Here is a 17,881-nt window from a genome sequence, read left to right as displayed (position 1 = left end):
TTTGAAATCTTTAGTTATGATTATTATTACAAAACATACATTAACCACTTCAACCGTGTATACATTTTGACCATTTTAAAATAGCCGATCTACAAGCTCACAATGTGTCACGATGTGACACATTGTGATCTTGTAGATCACAATGAGTCACATCTTACAGCAGGAATGGTGGTCCGTGGCTCAAAAGCAGAATAAATAATATGAAAAGTGTGAACCACTGTTGTAGAGGAATTGTTGTTTTGATCGTTTGCCTGTTATCTCTCCTATGGTACCTATATACCAACATTAATACAGCATGGAAATGTGGACATATCCTTTAGTTTTGGGTCTGAGAGGCTAAATGTCATCAAATGGTGGTCCGTGACTCGAATAAATAATGGGCCTTGATATGAAAAGGGTTGAAAACCACTGACTTACCACATGGCCTCCAGCCCAGTCCATTGCTCTGTGATGTTCAGGATTAGCTGTACGTCTCCCCTCGTCTCACACCACGCTCCCTGGACAGTGGGATTTATAGATTTTTTGCCAAATACTCAAGGATGCAAATACAATTTTTAACTACTTGCTTACTTACTTTTTTTTTTACCACTTCTACAAATGTATTCTAAATCATGACAGTTTTCTGAAATACCTATGTTTCTATGTCAGTGGTTCTTATAGTATTTCATGTTAAGGACTGCCATCGACCCCCATCTGAAAATATGTTGTTCCAGAGACCCCCCAGAAGCAAGATATGAGTTAAAAACTTTTGCTGTGAAATAATATATATTCAAAGATTTGCACACATTTTCACGATTTTTCAATAGCTAAAGTATAACACAAAACAAAAAGGGGTTCCCGTCCTAAATGGGTCCAAAAATCTTAACTAACAATTTAAATCTCACACAGCCAAGTCTCGTCCATTTTCATCACCGTATATATTATTTTCACACTGAGCAATTAAATATGAAAGTGACAGCTAGGTCAGTGCTAAAAATGTGTTCTCATTAAACATGGTGCTACTAGTTGCTAAGACAGAATATGCCAAGATTTATGGTAAACTTAGTTCAAAGCCAAAATCATTTGGCTTTCTTAATTATCGTAATTACACATTTTCCTGCAATAAGCTATTCACTTAATTAGTGCACTGTATATGGAGTTATGGCCTCGGAAACCCGGGCGTCGCTCCAAATTTGATGACGTCAGTGTTCTCCGCCATGTTCTCCCGGGGAGGTGGAGGAGAGGAGGGGGGAGGAGGGGAGCAGCAGGAGGAGGAGGAGAGGAGGGGAGCAGCAGGAGGGGGGAGGAGGAGGAGGAGGAGAGGAGGGGAGCAGCAGGAGGGGGGAGGAGGAGGAGGAGGAGAGGAGGGGAGCAGCAGGAGGGGGGAGGAGGAGGAGAGGAGGGGGGAGGAGGGGAGCAGCAGGAGGGGGGAGGAGGAGGAGGAGAGGAGGGGGGAGGAGGGGAGCAGCAGGAGGGGGGAGGAGGAGGAGAGGAGGGGGGGGGAGGAGGGGAGCAGCAGGAGGGGGGAGGAGGAGGAGGAGGAGGAGGAGAGGAGGGGGGAGGAGGGGAGCAGCAGGAGGGGGGAGGAGGAGGAGGAGGGGGAGGAGGAGGAGGAGGAGAGGAGGGGAGCAGCAGGAGGGAGGAGGAGGAGGAGAGGAGGGGGGAGGAGGGGAGCAGCAGGAGGGGGGAGGAGGAGGAGAGGGGGGAGGAGGGGAGCAGCAGGAGGGGGGAGGAGGAGGAGGAGAGGAGGGGAGCAGCAGGAGGGGAGGAGGAGAGGAGGGGAGGAGGGGAGCAGCAGGAGGGGGAGGAGGAGGGGAGGGGAGGAGGGGAGCAGCAGGAGGGGGGAGGAGGAGGAGAGGAGGGGAGGAGCAGGAGGGGGGAGGAGGAGGAGGAGAGGAGGGGAGCAGCAGGAGGGGGGAGGAGGAGGAGAGGAGGGGAGGAGCAGGAGGGGGGAGGAGGAGGAGGAGAGGAGGGGAGCAGCAGGAGGGGGGAGGAGGAGGAGAGGAGGGGAGGAGCAGGAGGGGGGAGGAGGAGGAGGAGAGGAGGGGAGCAGCAGGAGGGGGAGGAGGAGGAGGAGAGGAGGGGAGCAGCAGGAGGGGGAGGAGAGGAGGGGAGGAGGGGAGCAGCAGGAGGGGGAGGAGGAGAGGAGGGGAGGAGGGGAGCAGCAGGAGGGGGAGGAGGAGAGGAGGGGAGGAGGGGAGCAGCAGGAGGGGGGAGGAGGAGGAGAGGAGGGGAGGAGGGGAGCAGCAGGAGGGGGAGGAGGAGAGGAGGGGAGGAGGGGAGCAGCAGGAGGGGGGAGGAGGAGGAGGAGGAGGAGGGGAGCAGCACAATTTACAATTTACAATTTAGGCATTTAGCAGACGCTCTTAATCCAGAGCGACTTACATTTAAGCAAGAACAAAAGCATGGGAATACATCACATAAAAGCATTTATCAATATCATGAAACATGCGTAAGCTAAGAAAGTAACAGTGGAATATCTATATAATGAAACTATACATACACTATACATATAAACTATACATATTTACTACTATGCTATACATATGTACTATGGCGTGCTATAACTATATACAATACAATTATAGTGCTGTCTACATAACATGCTATAAGTCTGTGTCAAATGCTATCTAAGCCAACAGAAATGCTATCTAAGGGGTTAGGGTAAGTGCTATGGGCCATGATGGAGTCTGAAAAGGTGGGTTTTCAGGCTACGGCGGAAGATTGGGAGTGATGCTGCAGTTCTGACTGCAATGGGAAGTGCAGGAGGAGGAGGGGGGAGGAGGAGGAGGAGGAGAGGAGGGGGGAGGTGGTGAGGTGGACACATAAGTTGGTGAACCAATAGGGAACCGGCACTGGATTCCAGCGCAAAGTTTGAAACCGCTCCCTCTATTATAGTATATAATATATATACAAGTGATTTCATAATAGCCTTTTCTGTCAAATGATCTAGTCAAAGTCAAAGTCGAACGATTTGTCACACACGTTACCGCAGTGAAATTTGACCCATCTCTTGGAGCGGTGACCCATCAGCCAAGGAGCGGTGAGCTGCAGCCGTGCCGCGCTCGGGAATAATTTCATTAGTTGATTTGACCCCCCAATCCAACCCTTTGATGCTGAGTGCCAAGCAAGGAGGCATTGGGTCCCATTTTTACAGTCTTTGGTAACCCCCGACCTCCCAGTTTCAGAGCGGACACTCTAACCACAAGGCTACTGTCTGGTGTCTAAAGAAGCTCAGCAACATTGAAACTTATTTCTATTAAACAACTCATTTAGTTGGCGAAAGGGCCTTTCTGTGTGGAGTTTGCATGTTTTCCCCTGCAAAATAATCAAATGCAGGGCATTTCTTGACAGAAAGTAGCTCATAACGTTTCTATGGTGGATTTTAATTAAACTTTTGATAGAAAGAGGATAATTCAAGCTTTTCGTACAGCTGCAATGTTGGTGAGATTAACATTGTTTAATGCAATTAGACAGGACTTTTCTGTTTGGATGAATGGGGTGTCAAGGCCAGAAAGTAGTTTTTTGACACTCAGTGGGTGTTCCCGCATAACTTCCAGGTACGATGATGTCATGTGCATACCCTCTATAATGTGTTCCTTCCACGTGCTACATCTGGCCGGGACTACCTTTTACGCAGAGCCTCGGTTTCGATGGGCGCTGATGTTTTACCTCAAACCCTAACCATGACCGCAAGCACGGAGCAACGCATCCCTCAACAGCTTATTCCGGTCGTTTTAACGGACCCCTCACCAACCTTAATCCGGTCGCTTTAACGGACCCCTCACCAACCTTAATCCGGTCGTTTTAACGGACCCCTCACCAACCTTAATCCGGTCATTTTAACGAACCCCTCACCAACCTTAATCCGGTCGCCTGTAAAACAAGCGCCCCCTCAGTGACAATCGACTACCAGGCTCTGCGTAAAAGGTCATCCCACATCCGGCCGGGGAGACTCTGGCCTGTCAGGTGAAAATAAGCAGCTTGGACTCCTCATGCATAGAAGGAAGCATGAGGCCAGTCCGCTGTCCCCCAAGGGTGGCAGAGGAAGTGTAGCGCCCAGGATTACATTAGATAATTGACACTGGGTGAAAAAATTGATTGTGGGAAAAACTACTCATTTAAATGATTGAGGTGGGCATAATAAGCTTCGGCTAAACCCCATGCCTTTTTCTAAGTAAATCTCAGAGTCTTTATTTCTTGTCAGATAAGCCTAAAGCATGAAACTGGCCTGAAACCAGTTACACTGAAGAAGTAAGTCTCCGAGAGGCAAACAGTTCAGTTCAATAGTTCAACGAGAATCCTAATGTTTAATAACACAAGTTACTAGGCAATTGAGAGACGTTCCCTCATGACTCCTGCTATTTATTCTACTTTATTGTCTCCACCAGGCCGAAGGCTTGGGGAGAGAGTATGTTTTGCACTCCGTCCGTATGCGTGTCCGTCTGTCCGTCCGTTCGTCCGTGTACAGCTAATCTCCGGCACCGTTAACCTGGTCGATGCCAAACTTTGCACACACACTCCCTAGATGCCAACCATGAACCTCTGCCCCAGATTTTCCAGAACGGCCTGTTATAGCGCTACCAGGAAGCCGACTTTTGTAAAACACATTTTTTTATATTACTTATTTTATTGCCTCCATATTTTTTCCAAAAATCCTGCAAATCGTTACACAGTATCTCTATAGAGCACCGAAGTCTGACGTCACTTTCAGTAGAGGGCGTCAGTCCCCAGGTTCATGTATTTGTTTAGTTGCATTGTAATCCCCATTGAGGCGATTTGACATCGCCTCATATAACAACTGTGTTTGAAAAATAAACATGTCACCCCGGCCGCTTCACTCATATGGATATGAAGAATCAACTGACTGAGAGAAAACGCTAATGTTACTGCTACTGAATTAGTTACATTTTCGCTAGAAGCAGACTGTATCATATATGAGTGACTGACTGTTGCAAACGATACAGAGACACCTCCCTGACAATAACGCCGAGACAGCTTGTTTATGTTTGGACCACAACGCTTATAGTAGACGATATTAAGATCACCCCATGTTATTCTCCATAGAGAAATCACTTCCGCGAACCAGGGGAATGGTCGGGATGAGCGAGTTACGTCAGGACTTCGGTGCTCTATAGTCATGTGCTCAAGACAGATCTGTCCGATATTTCATATTCCATCCTGATTGGCAAACATTGGCTTTCAAAGTTTACAGGATTGGCCAAAACGAAAAGCCTCAAATCATGAACGCAGCGTACAATTTACATGAAATCTTTCACAGAAGTTCCTACTAGGCAGAGGAATATATCCCACCCTTTTCACATTGGCCTGTTATAGCGCCACCAACAGGTGGATTTTTGGAACAAAATGCCTCAATTGCCCAATTGCCATTACATCCAAGGTGTAAGAAATGGCACCCTTTATTTATTTTTATAGCGCTTATTATAGCGCCACCAGGAGGCCACAACCTGACCTGCCCTGGTGGAGACCTGTAGTATTTTTGCTACCCTAGCATCCCTATTCTCTGCATGTTGTCAGGCATGCCAAATCTCTTCTGAAATATTAGAATAATAATAAAAGTAATAATGTTATATTATCCTAAAAAACATTGTATTGTTCTGCCAATTATTTGCCAAAATACCCTCGCGGCCCACTGTTTGAGAATCCCTGCTCTACACTCGTACGGTTGGACGCGTTCGCTCGCACCTTTTTCATGCCTCAAAAACGTACTTTACTGCATCAAAAGTAATCAACAAACTATACTAGAAAAACTGGTCAAACATTGGCCCTCAGGGGGTCCTCAGTTCAGATATGATTATTTTGGGGGGTCACGGCCTGAAAAGGTTGAGAACCACTGCCCGAGAGCAGCTAGTTGGTTAAAAGGTTAAGAACCACTGCCCGAGAGCAGCTAGTTGGTTAAAAGGTTGAGAACCACTGCCCGAGAGCAGATAGTTGGTTAAAAGGTTGAGAACCACTGCCAGAGAGCAGCTAGTTGGTTAAAAGGTTGAGAACCACTGCCGAGAGCAGCTAGTTGGTTAAAAGGTTGAGAACCACTGCCAGAGAGCAGCTAGTTGGTTAAAAGGTTGAGAACCACTGCCCGAGAGCAGCTAGTTGGTTAAAAGGTTGATCCACTGCCCGAGAGCAGCTAGTTAGTTAAAAGGTTAAGAACCACTGCCGAGAGCAGCTAGTTAGTTAAAAGGTTAAGAACCACTGCCCGAGAGCAGCTAGTTGGTTAAAAGGTTGATCCACTGCCCGAGAGCAGCTAGTTAGTTAAAAGGTTAAGAACCACTGCCCGAGAGCAGCTAGTTGGTTAAAAGGTTAAGAACCACTGCCCGAGAGCAGCTAGTTGTGAAAAGGTTGAGAACCACTGCCCAAGAGCAGCTAGTTGTGGGCAAAGTGCCTTGCTCAAAACCAGCGGTGGAAACTAACCATACTACAGTATCGGGACATCTCTACGACAAAACCACCTCCGTAGTAGCCTAGTAGGTGTTGAAGGAAAGGAAAGCATCACCATTTCCCTTCCCACGGCGCTTAATTATTTCCCCCCAGACGGTCAGGGAGTCAACTAGGCTACTACATGTATATTTGACCTCGCACCGTGCTTCCACTTCATGCGATTGTCTCATAGATCAGAAGTGACAACATTTAATTAACCTGATTGCAATGCAGTCTCGCCGGCATCAAGAAGAAACGGAAAAATATAGAATGGACATTTCCATTCATATCAACACAATATGCTTGCATGGGGGCACTCATGCGTTTCGTTGCGGAATTGTTCTGCATGCTATGCAGTGTCCTGTGGGAGTCATTGGGTCCCCCAGCATAGTATAGGTGACTGTGAAGTGAACCCGGAAATAGGGTGAGTTAAGCTTCGTTCACATTGGCAGAAGCACAAAAAAAAAAGCTGTTCATTCCAAGCTTCAAAACGCGAACGCTGCTCTGCATAGAGATAACATGGGACCACGAAGCTAAAGCAGAAGCTAGCTTCTTTTGTGTGAATGAAGCTTTAGACCTAAGTAGTCTTAAGACCTTTATACTATTTTATATGCCAGAGACTTGTGCTTGAACGAGGCAGATTGATTGCTCCATTTGTAGCAGCAGGCAGCCTATGTCTTGACACACACAAGCTGCGAGGCCTTGGATGTTTTCTGTGCCCAGTTTGAGGAAAAATAAGAAACTTGATTTAAAAAGAAGATTAAACTACCTTTCAGTTAGTTCTTTTGCAGCATCCTGGCTGCCTTCAGATGAATGAATGCGTGGAAGGTGTGTTAGTTCCAGCACGGGAGAGATTTTTTATTGCTGTTGGCACTCAACATAGACTAAATACTGCTTATGTAATGGAACCGGTGTTCAAGTACTGATTCCTGAAAACCCATAGGAAATAAATGGTGGTGGTCGTGCTCATTCATGCCGGTAATTATCAGTACCTTCTTAAAATTAGGGGAAACCCTCAAAGCAAAGAAATTATTAACTTTGGAGAGACCTGAAACCACTTTGCGTCGATCCACAATTAAAACCACTCGCGTTGGTCTGTCTGGTACGGTACATCCTGCAATATATTTTTAGATAACCGCCGCCGGTGAAGGCGAGGGGCATTACATCACGTGCAACAAAAGTTCACCTCAAAATGAGCATGTTTCCATGAAGGTCCCGTAGTTTCTCTGCAAGTCAAATCTTGCATTTAAAAGACCAGTTTCCATTTCTCATTTTGAAAGAAAAGAAAAAAATAGAAAAGCAGAACTCAGAGAACTAACGGACGGACAGAGGCTGTATGAGGACACACGCGGCCTTACCAGTAATATTTACTTTAGGGATATTAGGAAAAAGAGAGGTCGCTCTGAGGCAAATGATGGAGTACGGTATCAGCTGAGAGGGAAATTAACACCTCTGTGGAATCCCCGGGGCTACACTGGCGTTCTGAAGGACCACATCGTCGAAAGAAAACCTACACCACAACATGAGGGAATGTTTGCTTTTTGGACGAGTCCCTATTTTCTCCTCAATGTGCTGCATTCCTCTGTATGTCGAAGTGACATCAGTGAATTCTCAAGACTTCTGTGTGCTACCTCAAGAACAACGCTTAAACTGTCATAAAAAACGTAATCGTCAATACCTCACAGATCAGCACTAAAACCGACGTGTCTTGGCCTCATGTATGACTTTTGCATTAGACAATTTAGCAAACCACGCCCCATCGTTTCCCTTGGCTGGGTGAAAGTGATGTGCTAGCTATGCTACATTATGTAGCCTAGCTAGACAGTGTTCTCATGGACCACATCGTCAAAATAACACTGCACCACAAGTTCACAACACAACGCTCTAAGGCAATCATGTGTGTCCATCACGGTTTGCCAAGTCAGTCGACGCACTCGTCAGCTGTTTTCCGCAAGCACTCACTCACTTGCCTACTGGCTGGCTCGGGCGCACCCATAGTTATAAGGGGCGCACCTCACAAGTATCACGGCAACACTGTTGATGCCTCGTTGTCCTAAGATAAGAAAACTCAGTGATGCTGTCGTGGTTAAATTAAACAGTACATTTCGTTAAAAAAACCCATAAACCTGTCTTGAACTCTGTAGCTAAGTTGACTTTGAACTGAAATGTTAAACCAGAGTTAGGGCCAACGCATACAGTTTTAGGTGATGTCGGTAAATAAAATCAGAGAGATGTGTTGGTGTGAGTGACGAGTCGCTTATCACCGCTTCAGTGACGTCATGTTGTAGTTTTCCACCCACCGTGGTGAGTAGGTTATCACCTAAAGCTGGAGTATGCGTGGACGTTTACACTTCATCGTACGACGAATAGCTCACAGTGCAATGCGTTGGGAGCCATTTTACCCGCAGCACGACAGCGTTTTACCACGGCGCATGAATGAGGCGTTGCGCAGCTCTCACAATGTGTGGGTGGGGGGCTGCGGACAGACAGTCTCATAGGCGAGGAGGGGAATGAGAAGAGGCTCACACAGCCGTTGTTCTGGGGGAGACCTCACACCAACTTGTGGCGAAACAGGAGCCACTGCAATTTGTAGGGATAAGACTGATTGGAGATGTTGGGAGGATAAGGCCCTTAAATAAAGCCCACAAACTGGAGACAGAACGCCTTGGAAAGGGAACAACTGGCCCATTTTTTTAATGTTAGCTCTGCCCCACCCTGACCCCGCAGCCCACCCCGTGTATCGTTTCCTTCTCTAATTAACCCAAACCCACCTCTATTAGCTTAAGGAAACCCTTGGGAGACGGGAATCAGTCAAACGTCGGATATGACAAGGATTAGAAGTAATTTTCTGTCCCAAATGACTTAAATTAGCCATTGGCATGGTAAGCTGGTGAAACATTATCACCAGCATAAAACGATCACCACAAAATTATGCCAGAAGTAAAAAAGAAAAGTAAGAATGGCCAAAAATGACCCCGAAATCTATGTTAAGCACCACTTATACAATGTTGCACTGTATTTTTCCATGAAGAATGGAAGTATTCGACCACAGACTAAAAGGTTTCAGACATACTCCATTATCTTCTTCTCTGTATGCATGCATACATATTCGTAACAAGCACACATGACAAAAACACACAACTGGAAAAAAACACCACACTCAAGTCACCCCTGACCATATACTCCACAACAAACACCTGTCTCTATGCTCCGTGAGTTGGCACAATACATGAAACCGCTTACGTTCATTCAATGTTTCTTTCTACGAAAAGTAACATCAATCTTCTTTTGGGAAATAAAAGACGCAATAACCGGGAGGCGAGATAAGGCATATAGCAAACCAAAACAAACAGGTTGATCTTTCCATTTGATAAGGACGCACTGAGAATTTTCCCATGTTTGGGTATGTCACACACCAATAGCAGCCAAATGTACCAAGGGTGACTTTTTTTTTCAAAGCTACTGGTTGGTTTCCCTTTTGTGTAGGAAGGTCACAGCAGGGTGAGATGAGTGAGTCCCAAGGATAGGCCTAAACTAAGGATAAAGGATAGACCTTTATTGATCATGTGTGTGTGTGTGTGTGTGTGTGTGTGTGTGTGTGTGTGTGTGTGTGTGTGGGGGTGGGGGGTGGGGGTGGGGGGGGGGGGGACGGGACGGGACGGGACGTGGACAGACAGATACAGTACCAGATACCAAATGGGACTTGACTGTACTGCAGTATGGCCTACTATTGCTTGGCCATCTGCATTTGAACCACCTTTGCATGTTGTATGAGCTATTAACAGGTTTAAATAAATGTAGTCAAAATGAACAAACAGTATTCTAACAATGTTAACAGTGGCAGTAACATAACGATCTAAACCTGTATGAACATGTGAATAACAAATAGTATTGCTCTATTTTGTGGCGCTTTCTTTTTTCTTTTCCCTCTCCTTTTCAATTGCCCCGCCCGAGGGCCCCTACCACATTATTATTATTTGAAAGCAATTTACATTGACAATTTTCACGATTAAGTGAGGCTCTAGTGGTTATTCATTCATCATGTTTTTTTTGTCAATTCAATTTGGGTCACAGGTCAGACCAGCAAATGTATCTTTTGGGTCTGGGCTGAAAGGATCATTACAGCAGGAATTCTTTCAGAGCAAGCCCGGGCTCGTTCGCTGGGACTTGGCTGGGGATCAAACCCACAACCGTATCGAGCATCAGCATGGACACACCATACCGCACCGCCACTGCCGCCCATCTGATACCAATATCCTCCACTAGGATCACTTTGACGGACGTGTTTTGATTTAGTTTTTGGTTTTAATATTTCTCGCGAAGCGCGAACTTCGCCCCGCCGCCGAGAGCCCTCTCGTAAAAGCAAACTTTGGTGCAAAATAGGATTTCCCTCCTTAAATAAAAACGTCGAGACTAATCAAATCAAAATGGGACTGAGGAGTGACTCCTCTCACTGCCTCATGTCTGTACAGAGGATATGTGCATATCTGGCCTATGAACCTGTGCTGAGGGCCCCAGCCCAATAATGGGCTGGGGCCCTCAGTGTGTTATTGGGCCCTTATATGGCCCCTTGGCTGTGCCACAGCCAATAAGTGCAGTGTGTTACAGTATTCCTTCCCATCTCTGCCTCACGGCTCATAACATACTCCATAAATGCAGTGGTAGAAGTAAAAGTATCAATACTGTAATGTAGAACTACTCCGTTACAAGTACAATTCTAGAATTCACATTGTACTTGAGTAAAAGTACAAAAGTATTGGCATCAAAATGTACTTAAAGTACCAAAAGTAAAAGTAGTGCAGAATGTCTCATTTAAAGTTTTCAAATGTATACAAAAAATCTTTTGAAAATAGCAGATCTACAAGCTGTACTTGTATCGGCTATTTTCAAAGGGCCGAAATGTATAGAGCACTGGAGTGATTGAATGTAATAATAGTAGTAGGCCTAATAATAATCAAATAATAATCAAAATCTACAAAGTAACTAGTAACTAGTACTAGTAAAAGTACAACATTTGCCTTGAAATAGAGTAGTAGAAAGTAAAAGCACTGGAAATTAGAAATAATATTAGAAAGTACAAATACTTCAAAATTGTACTTAAGTACAGTACTTAAGTCAATGTACTTAGTTACTTTCCACCACTGGCAGCGGTCAGTCACGGGGGGGGGGGGGGGGGGGGGGCAGGGACGTGTGTCATACATATTTCAGTGCTGAGCACAGCGTCTAGTGGTGTGAAAGTCACAGCAAAGTTGACTGACGTCAGGCTGATTGACAGGCTGCGAGTTCTGCTCCCATGGGCACTACAAAGTGACTTGAACAGAGCGCAGGACGTACAGCGGTCCAATAAACTGAGTGACAAAATGTCTAATAACGGCAATAACACGTGTGTGATGTGGCTTGGTGTGAGTGGTGACACAGACAGACATCCCAGTCTGGCCATGTCACGGTTTCAAGCTGGGTGTCCTGTGTCCCGACAATCATCTCTAAAACACACACCAAATAAGTCAACATTCACTATACTAAATTGTGCTGATGTTCACCACAATTAAAACTAGAACTGCACTCTGTCGAGTGCATACTTGCTTGATGTTTATGCAAGAAAACAGCAAATCTGTGCCTGGTTTGCTGGGACCAAACGACCACAAATGACCATATTTCTTACGTCATCATTGAGAGCTAGTCATACATATACACAACACGTACTCTGGTCCCAGCAGATCAGGCACAATTTGCTATTTTATTTTATACCGATTATGTATATAGTATACGTATGACTAGCTGTAAATGATGACGTAGGACATACGTATACATATACATATACTATATAGAGTGTGTAGTTGTAAGTTGATTAGTGGTATACTGTGGTTACTTTGCGCCAAAAACCGTGACAGCTGTCCCGCCATTTGATGTTTATGCAAGAAAACAGCATATCTGTGCCTGGTTTGCTGGGACCAAACGACCACAAATGACCATATTTCTTACGTCATCATTAAGAGCTAGTCATACATATACACACCACGTACTCTGGTCCCAGCAGATCAGGCACAATTTGCTATTTTATTTTTACTGATTATGTATATATTATACGTATGACTAGCTCTAAATGATGACGTAAGAAATATGGTCATTTGTGGTCGTTTGGTCCCAGCAAAACAGGCACAGATTTGATGTTTTTCTGCATAAACATCGAATGGCGGGACAGCTGTCACGGCGGAAGAGACCGGGCGAAATTATTACTTGCGCGCTCTGCTTGCGCAAGTAATAATAATACTCCCCCCACAATGTTTATAACTAGGGATGTCCCGATCAAGTTTTTTTGCTCCCGACCCGTTTCCGATCATGTGATTTTGAGTATCTGCCGATCCGATATTTATATTTTTATAGAACACTTATGCCATATCATAGCAAAACATCCTAAATTACAGTCAAATATCCAGTCTAATATCATGATTATGGATATAATATTGATACTAGGGATGTCCCGATCACGTTTTTTTGCTCCCGATCCGATCATTTTAAAATGACGTGATCGACCCTGATTTCCGATCACGTGATCGGATTGGGACAACCGCATAACCCATTATTTTCCACCCGGTGCCAATTGCCTAAACTGTAATCCTGGACGTTACTCTCCCTCTGCCAACCTGGGGAGAGCCCCAAACTGAGCTCATGCTTCCTTCAATGCATGAGTGAACAGGCCCCTTCTTTTCCCCGGTGTCTGGAAGGAACACGTTATTCCTACTGTCTGCCATGCCGTTTTGCCTGGTAGTCTGCTATGCACACGCAGGAAGAGCCCCCTGCTAGGGCTTTGCTTAGAGCCCCCTGAATTCTAAATCCGCCACTGCGTGTATCGTGTATCGTGTTCCGTTCCGTTAAAAGTGGTGGTGAATCAAAGCTAATAGAAACTGCTTTCTATTCCTGAAACGTTGCAATGAGACAATCGTAGCCATTGTTCTCACGATAATAAAAATATAAATATAAAAAAATACAAATCTGATGATGTCACTGGTGGACTGGTGGGTTTCGAACTGCCCACAGCCCTCTCTATGAGACACACAAATACCACAAGAAAGTGTGGTATTTTATATTATTGAGGACCAATTATATGAAGTTAGGTTGAAAAGTAGTGAAGTGGTCCTTTTAAAGGAGCCAGTTTGGGGTTTTGAAAATGTGTCAACAACGTGGATCTCAGACGTCATGTGACGTGAGTCATCTGTGATGAGTCTATGATGTTGTATGACTGTACATTTGGCCACGGTTATATCCTGATCCGACAATCTTTGACAACCATTATAAAATTACAGTTAAACATAAAAGAACACTGTCCGTTGGCAGCGTGCACAAGACATTTCGGCCGACACACACACACACACACCTGTCTGCTGTCACTTCTAATTCCAAATGGCAAATGGTGCCTTCATTTAACACCTTTAGCTTTACAATGATTGTGCCACCCATTGTGTCACCCATTCATTCACACATGACCCATTCATACACCGATGGCAGAGGAAACCATGCAATGCACCAACCTGCTAATTAGGGGTTCAGAGTCTTGCTCAAGGACACTTCGACACCAACTCTGGGGGAGCCCGGGATCAATCTGGGAACCTTCCTGTTCCCAAGCGGCCGCTCTACCTCCTGCCTGAGCCACTGCCGCCCCAGTGCTGTGCATTGAGGCAAATTATAGCACATTTAACACGAATAATTAATTGCCACATCTAATGGATTATTCCTGGTCGATGAATAGAGCTCAGAATGTCCAAACCATTCATCCATCAGGATGGGGCAACAATTAAATGTATTTCCTGCAGTAAAAACTAAACAAAACAAAACAAACAAATATGTCCTAGGAAAAGTGTTCTGTAGAAACCAATAGATTGTGTGTCTACTAAAAGAAAACCCCAAATAAGAAGAAAGGAGCTAAGAGTCTGCAACTTGCCTAAATAACCTAAATAAACTTGAGGACATACCCCTTCATCCTCTCTTAAAACCAAAACCCTTGGAGTAGATTCTAGGCCTGTCTTCACCTAGCCTATTCTCTGCTGATTCATCACTCTGTTTTGGCCTCAATCCCTTGGCTGAAAAAAATATAGCCTATATACAGTGGGTCAAAATGGAGGATTAAAAATGAATGAAATGAACATAAACTTTAATACACTTTACCATCCATGCAAAAAGACACTAGGCTGTAGCTACTGTTCTTTGGAACATGAGGTGAGCTGTGGTGGAAAAAGTACTCATATTTATTACTTAAGTAAAAGTATCAATGCTGCAATGTAAAAATACAAAAGTGTTGGTATAAACATGTACTTAAAGTACTCATTGTGCAAAATGTCCCACTTCAAGTTTTCAAATTTATAAAAATATTTTGAAAATAGCAGATCTTCAAGCTCATAATGCGTCGCATTTCAAATGGCCGAAATGTAGTGGTAAATGTATATCTGACACAGATGTACATGTACATGTGTCTGTAATCCATGTAACTCGAGAACCGTTCGCCCCACCGACTTCAAATTCGACACGCACGGTCCACACCCCCACAGGGAGTGAAGTGCTCTGTGTCGAGTCGGTCAGACCCACGGTTGTCCAGAACCGCCACAAAAGGCCTCTGCCCAGGCTCTGGACAGGGCCCCTGCCCAGGCTCCATAAAGTGGAGCTGGCCTGTTCTAACATCACAACACTTCATATTTGGGCATGACTGACAGAACTCCATATATAGGAATAAAGGGACACAGAGACAGATACAGAAATCTCCATGTATGGGCATAAAATGGACACAGACAGATGGGTGGAACCAGAGCCTTAGATATAGACAGAGTTATGCAACTGCGTTCACTTCATGGGACCAGTCCAATGGCGGCTCTCCTACATAGACTTCTATTGAGAATGGGGACAACCTGAACTGAGTCCTGGACCGGAAGTAGGCAGAAATGCATTGGACCCAGGCAACAGCCCAGCTTTAATGATCTTAAATCCCTTTATTTTAGATTGTTTTGTAGTAATAGTACAACATAAACATTAAAGAGACTTTAGTTGTTACTGTACAATACTTTAAAACAGTTGTCATGTTGCACACATGCTTAAAATAGCTCTTATTTGCGCCGCCCTTGTTGAAAACAATGTATTTCCAACTCCAGCTCGTCTCAGTTCAGGCTGCATGAACAGCACTCGTGCGCTCGGTTTCTACCCCATCAATATGGTAACTCTTCTATTAGATGGCTCTGGGTGGAACTGGTTCTCTGACACGGGTACACTACAGCGGATTTCCAACTTCCATTCGTTAGCGACTCGGTGCTCTACAGCCGGGCACTGGTCTAGTTTTGTAATACGAAACAAAATCTACAAAGTAACTGTAACGAAAGTTTTCAAATAAATGTAGTGGAGTAGCCTAGAAGTAGCCTACAATATTTGCATCCGAGATGTAGTGGAGTAGAAGTAAAAGTACTGGAAATTGGAAATACTCAAGTAAAGTACAAACACCTCAAAACTAGGTATTTGTAGTACTTAAGTAAATGTACTTAAGTTACTTTCCACCACTGGAGGTGAGGTGAACTGAATTACGACCACACAGCTATATTACGACTGAAACACATGAAACAAGAGTAGGGGTTAGCTTTACGAAACTATGATTGAACAGGATTACTCACATATCAAAAGTGTTGTTTCAGTTGCAAGCAGGTGGTGAAATGGGCCATGGTGTAGAAACAGGGGGCATGAGTGTCCAAATGTGACTCAATGGCGCCCTCTTGCGGACAGGAAATCCCTCTGTAAATTTGTCAGAAACATGTGTTCAAAGTGTTCAAATAGTGTTGTTAAAAAAGAAAAATAAGAATCAGTATGACATTTCAGTTGATTGAAAAAGACAGATCTGATGCCTCATTAACACTGTTCTAGTTAGCCTATACTACAGTGTGTAACATTATCTAACATAACACATCAAATACAATATATACAACAGCAGTAGCCTACAATATGTATACAATATGTATACACTTAACGTCATCTGGGGACACCCCAAAAGAAATCATGTGGGGACCCCCTGGCTGTCCCGACCCACAGCTTGAGAACCACTGAAATAGATGTAGCTAGTGCTGCCAGAGAGTTCCACTGTGCTCCCCATAACCCCCTGAGTCCCCTCCCTCTCTGCTTTCCAGCAGTGCGTCAGCCCTCATGCAAATCCCTATAATAAAGAAAGAAGAGACATTGTTATTAAAACTGCAGTGGTTACAAGAAACACAAACAGGTTACACAAACAGCATACAACGGCCGGCCGTGGAATTTCAACCGCAATCACAAGATTTATTTTCACAAAATCAAGAGTTTCCCCACATACGTATGTATACGGCATGTGTTTTTCTGCACCAAGGGACAAAAACAAAAAAGAGCCTTTAGGGATTCTGCGAACTGAACAAAGATTTATTTTCACAGGTCACCACAGTATATGACAGTAAACAGCCTGATTAAAGTGCTTGTCAAAGGTCTTTATCATTTAACTTTTGACTTTTAATCAGTCTCGTAACTGTACATAAACGACACGCCACAAGACACTGCAAAGCCAAGCACTCCAACGTCTGTACGTGCTCAGAATCATTCACCACTGCTAGCTGTTTCTGGGTAAAAACCACATCATAGGAAGTTCACAGTGCATCTTTTTCCTTACTTGAATGAATGCTGTTGTGTCTTTGTCTTCCCACCAGATATGTTACCGTACTTAACCTTTTCACAATTTAAACCCTCTAGACAAGTCTAGACTGGACCTTTGTTGGCTCAGTACTTGGAACTCTTTTTTCCATCTACACCAAATCCCTTCTCCAAATCTAGCTGATCTACAGTACAAGCTCACAATGTGTTGCATTGCAACACGTTGTTAGCTTGTCGATTGGCTATGTTTGGCTAATGTTCCTCTCAGAATATGGATGCTGGGGTTCAAGTGGTTAAACCCTATACTTCATTGACCGTCCAGAGTCCCCCCTCCTTTTATCCCTCTACACCAAACCTCTTCCCCCAAAATAGACGATCTACAAACTCGCAATAAATCACAACGCGAAGCTTGTAGATTGACAATTTTTGCAGTATTGTTTTCCAGAGAATAATGCCATGGTACTTAAAACCCCCTAGTTTGAAAGTAGTGTCATAAGTTAAATATCTTCAATGTCATAATAACAAAATAACAACAACAAAAGTCTCTCTCTCCATCCCTCCCAGTATTGTTCTTGCATTGACAGACAACCATTAGAGTGAATAAAAAGAGGACAGAACAATTAAGGTCAATTTGGAACAATTAAGGTCAATTTGCTGAGGTCACGACTCACGACAGACGAGTTATGTTTTGCACGTGCATACACACAACAGGCACACACACACACACACACACACACACACACACACACACACACACACACACACACACACACACACACACACACACACACACACACACACACACACACACACAGTCACACACACA

This window comes from Protomyctophum parallelum, assembly GCF_964188405.1.
Source record: "Protomyctophum parallelum genome assembly, chromosome: 23".
NCBI lineage: Eukaryota > Metazoa > Chordata > Actinopteri > Myctophiformes > Myctophidae > Protomyctophum > Protomyctophum parallelum.
Note: the sequence above shows the minus strand (reverse complement) of the source record.